Here is a 5,721-nt window from a genome sequence, read left to right as displayed (position 1 = left end):
ACACTGCAGTCCAGGCAGCCAGAATATTGAGTTGACATGAAACCTGAAATTTCATTAGTATCCCATGAGGGTTTCAGTGTTCACTTAAGAGACTCATCTGATAACCTAGGACTTTCCCTCCCAGACCTCCTTATATTTCTGACCTCCCCTCCACTTTACCATCCACTCCTACCCCAGAAACTGTTACCAATAGGAAGAATTGTCTTAAAAATTGCCTTCCGTATGACAACATACTGAAGCTTTTCAATACTCTCATCACCCCACTTAGTTTTCCCTTGTTCTTTGACCATTGAGGCCCATTTTATTCAGAAGTTTCTCTTTTAGCTTTTCTTTCCAACCCTGGATGCCATGGTGAGACCCTAAACTACTTTCCACCATCATCTTCAATTTCCTTGCCATCCCCCACTCCTTCACCTCTTGCTATCTCTATCCAGCATAATATATTACAGGATTACTACTGCAGTTTTCTTTTTCCTTCTCCAAGAAGTTGAGCATTTATGGATAAAACCCTACAACCATACAGACTGATGCAAGAGCAGACTCATGGCCTCAACCCTTTACCAGGCTCCTGGTGTTGCCAGTCCATTATTGTACTTGACTTTGGCTGGTTCCTTCTTTCCTTGCTCTCAATGACTCTTTGATATTTTCTCCATTTTCTTTAGGACTCTCAATCCCTCCAAGCTCAGCAAATAATCTTATCTGTTACTTTATTGAGGAAAAAAAATCATGTAAATATCAATTTTTTTCTAATCTCTTCAGCTTTTTGAAATCTTCTTGCAAATATATCAACTGGGATGCCTGATGTTTCCACGATGTGCAAACCGTGATAAGTGGCAGTGTTTCATTCACTGTCATTATTCTCAAGTTGTGCACTTTCCAGAGGATTCCCAAAGTTTTGATGAATGAATTAGGCCAAATTCTTGTTTTCAACTTCTATAGGATGAAGATGGCTAATCACAGACCTGGGGTCTGTGTATGGCTTGTCTACCTTGCTTAGGTTCCCAAGGCTGGTTTAGCACCTCTCACCTTCTGTCACTGAGCAGAATGAGACCCTCTGACCTGCAGCTATCCTCTTTGGTCTTCTCCTTTCCATTGCTCTAGAGCTCTTCCTTTACACCCATCACTGAGGAAGTAACTGCACCCCATGATAGCCAATCCTACCACCTATCATTGATAACCCTAGGCCTTATCCATCAATCATCTTCTCTATTGTCTGCTTTCAAAAATTTTTTCAGACTCACCATATTGTCTTTATAGTGAAATCTCTCACAACCTTAAAAATAAAATATGAAAAATTTGAATTTCCTTTGCAATCAAGATACCCCTTTATTTTATCAGAGAACATTTTGCACATCTATGTTATTGGTTTCTAATTCCCTAAAATCTATTTCTTTCCTAACCTCTTAAAATGGGGCTTTTATCCTCACTGTCTTACTAAAACCTCTCTTGAAGGGTAAGTGAGTAACCCACAAAGCCAGGAATGTCCCTCTGCTCTTATCTACCTAAGCTCCATACTGCAATTTCTATAATTTTTTTTTACTTTCCCCTTCCTTAAAATTTTTTCTACCCTAAAATAGGATTTGCAAATGTGTATGCCACATAAACAGTTTGGTAGAATATTATCCATGTAATCCCTTCAGGATAAGAAATCAGACAGTGCCAGGTTCCCAAGATTGGGTTGTGACTCTTCTAGTCCCCTTCTTACCCTCTAATGGTCACTTCTATCCTGACTTTTGTATTAGTCATTTAACTTGCTTTTGTTTATTCTTTTACTAGTTCATCCCTAAATACCAAGTTTTGCCTTTTGTTTTATGTGAATGTAACACACAATATGTTTTTGGATCTGCCTCTTTCACTCAATATTTACTGGTGAGATTTATCTGTTTCTCTGACTCTAGCTAGAGCTTATTCATTTTTATTGCTTTATAGTGTTACACATAATAAACCACAATATTTTTTTATCCATTCAACTGTTAATAGCCATATGGAGTGTTTTCAGATGGACCTGGTGTGCTATGGAACATCCTCATATATGTCTTTTGATGAGTGGGCATACATTTCTTCTGAAAACATGCCCAAGAGTGGAACTACTTAGTTACTTAATAATAGATTGCATTTTCCTTCACTTTAGCAAACAATGCCACACTGTTCTCCAAATCATGTGTCCTCATTGACACTCCACTGGCAGTTTATCAGTCTCCACGGGTCTAAATCCTCACCAAAACTTGACATAGTCAGTTCTCGCCCATGGCCCATGCAGGCAAAGGAAATGAGTTCCTCTTGGTGGAATGGGCTGGCTGTGGGATAAAACCTAAGAAAGAGAAAATAGTGGAAAAAAAACAAAAAACATAAGATACAGAAAGTAATTTTAAAAGCCAGGTCGGGATGGGCTAGCCGATCTTAGGGATTAAGCTTTCACACTAAAACTAGGGCAAAAGCCAAAAGCAAGATGGAGCCGATGCTTGCTTTATTTATATTGGGGAACATCAAAGGTTTTCCATGGAATGTTCTTTGCCAAATAAGGTATGAGGTGGGCTGTCCAGTTCCCAACGGGTTATGCCCAACTCCAGAGCTACGGACTTCCAAGTAGAGTGGAGACAGAGGTCACATGCCTTGGGCAATCCATTGAATGGAAGGAGCCAGAAAATAATTCCCAATGCCAAACCTAAATCTCGCTGGCTCCATACTGAGTGAAGACCCTCAAATAATTCATGAGTGGCTTCCTGCAGTCAGCCATATTAATTTTAGCCATAAAGGTAGAAGTGTGTTTTTAATTTGCTTTCCCATGATTACTAATTGAGATCCTTTCACACATTTTGGACATTGGGATGCCCTTTTTAAGTCTGTGCCTGTTTTTCCTCTGTGTGGCCTTTCATTGTCTTATTTATTCATACAGTTGCCATCATGTTCGCCATCCATTGTACATGTTGCAAATATCTTCTCCGCTCTGTGGCTTGCCTTTTCACTGTCTTCCCTTGGTTTCTTAGCAAACAACTCCTAAAATCCTTGGGATCTCAGAAGTGATGAGATGTCTTTTCACCTATGCTGATGGGTTGCCTGATTGCTGGCAGCCCCTGGGCAGCGTCAGGAGTCAGAGAGCTGGTCACTGGAAACACCAAGGCAGGATTAGAGGTTTGAAGCTTTCAGCCCCGCAGCCCCAGCCTCTGTGGAAGCAAGAGGGGCTGACGGTTAAGTTGATCACTAATCGCAAATGATCTAATCAATCGTGCCTATATAATAAAGTCTCCAAAAGGCCTGGGTTTCAATAACTTTGTGGAGAGCTTGGTGGATAGTGGAACATATGAAGCATCCCAGAGGGTGGTATTGCCTGTAAAAGGCAGGGAAGACCCATGGCCCTTCCGCACACGCTTTGCCCCATGCATCTCTTCATCTGTATCGTCTGTAATATCCTTTATAATAACCCAGTAAGTGTTCATGATTCCTCAAGTTCTCTAAGCCACGTCAGCAAATTAATCAAACCTACGGAGGGAGTTACAAGAATCCTGATTTAGAGCCAGCAGGTCAGAAGCACAAGTATAATGACTCCTAATGCTTCTGATTGGCATGTGAAGGGGAGGGTAAGGGGGTAGTCTTGGGGACTGAGCGCTCAACCTGTGACATCTGATGCTATCTCTAGGTAGAGAGTGCGGGACTGAAAAAATTAGAGAACACCCAGCTAGTGTCTGCTGCTGCAGAATTGATTGCTTGCTTGCTGGAGGAGAAATCGTCACACCTTTTGAAGTTATAGAAGTCTTCTCTGTTGATTATTATGGTATGGCAGCAAATGAGAAGCAGTTTGTTTTCCTACATACTCTTAATAGCTACTTTTGAAGGATAGACCTTTGCAACTTTAATTAAATTGTTCCATCTTCTCCTTAATCCATGGTGCTTTTGATCTCCTGTTTAGAAAATATTCCTCAACCCTATTTTTTAAATTTTTTTAGTTGTAGATGGACCTTTATTTTATTTATTTACTTGTGGTGCTGAGAATTGAATCCAGTGCCTCAGACATGCTAGGCAAGTGCTCTACCACTGAGCCTCAACCCCAGCCCCCCAGCCCTATTCTTGATGTCCTTTCTTCTCAATGTTTCTGGGTCTCTGCATAAGGTGTTGTCCTCTGCCTCTGATCCGTACTCTTCCTCCTCAACTTTCTCCTATTGGTGAATCCACTCCTGTCAAGCACTGAATAGTGCCATCCAACAGTTCAATCCCACAACATCTTCTGACATTTCTCGATATCAGGCATTGTGCTGGGTGCTGGTATTACTCAGGTGAACATCACACCACCTCTTCCCTTGGGCAAACCACTGAATGAAGTTATCTATAATCTAGTCACACTAATGTCTCAAATATTCTAAGATCCTCAACTCCCACATTCGCCAGCATGCTCTTACCATAGGGCAATGGCACCATCATCTTCAGCAGCCAAGATGCAACGGTCATGTTGGCCTTCTCTTTCTTGCTCATCTACTGTCCAATGACCTGAAAAGCCCTATTTGTCTTAATTCTATATTTCTTTTTTTTAAACAGTAAATATTATTTTATTTTAGGAAAGCAATATTCTAATAAAATACTAAATGAATTCACAAAGTGATAATGCTATCTTATAAAATATAAAGACTAAGACTCTTAACATATTTTTAAACTTGACAAAATGCATTTGGTCAAAAACTTTCTCTAATCTGAAGCTTATATTACATTTGTGATTCAGTTGATTTACATTGATATAAAATGTTGACTTCAGTTAGAGTGCTTAAATAGTATGCGGAAGACCCTGAACACAATTCCTACCACTGGAAAAAAATGCAAGTTTATCAATCAATATGAAAATTCTCTTTATAGTAGTATTTTTTCAACATGAGAGATGCGAATGCTCATATTGCACATATCAGCACACTTAATTTCAGAAAATTGTAGTGCTTTAGTTAAACTCTGAAGGGGTAGAAGATCTTTCTAGAATAAGATAACCTTGATGATTTTAAGTTTCAAATGTAAATTCAATACATATTTTTTAATTGGTAATTATAAAAATGCAGAATTTTGTATTATGTGAATTTTTCCTTATAACTATTTAACCTGGGACAATTCAAAGTTTTGTGTTTTTATGTATCTCTAGATATCAGAGTTTTCATCTGAACTAAAATTTTCATGGAGCTAAATTGAGCAGTTTTACTGTTCATCTGGATCATAAAAAGCTTCAATTTACTATGAATGTCTCAATAATGCCCCTCAAAAGATCCAGGCCCATAAATGTAATTATGCATTTCTAATTATTTTATAGTGCAATTTTTAGGAGGAGACAATGCTCCACTAATATTTTCATGTTTCTAGACAATTAGGGCTGACCAAAATGTATAGTAGTAAGAGGTTTAAAGAAAATGTGTTGGAAGTAAAATGCAGCAAATTTTTCCAGAGAGCATTAAATTATTATCCCTTCTACTTTCTGGAAAGGTTAAAAAACAAAAACAAAAAAAATGAGGGAATTTCTCATATTTTCTCTAGAGGATTTATTTATGTTTAAATCTGAGGTCCCTTTCTCTCTAAACAGAAGAAGAGAAACTCTGACAGCTTCTCTAAATAATCCTTCAGTCTCCTAACCTTGGGATACTTCCTCTGGGGTTTAGCCTCAGTGCATCTGTAGTTTAGCACCAGGCTTTTGTCAATCACCCCATGGGGATTAGGGCTCAGGGAACTAGCAGGGAGCTGCTCTAAGAGTAACAA

The sequence above is a fragment of the Marmota marmota genome, unplaced genomic scaffold, assembly GCF_001458135.2.
Source record: "Marmota marmota marmota unplaced genomic scaffold, marMar, whole genome shotgun sequence".
Lineage (NCBI taxonomy): Eukaryota > Metazoa > Chordata > Mammalia > Rodentia > Sciuridae > Marmota > Marmota marmota.
Note: the sequence above shows the minus strand (reverse complement) of the source record.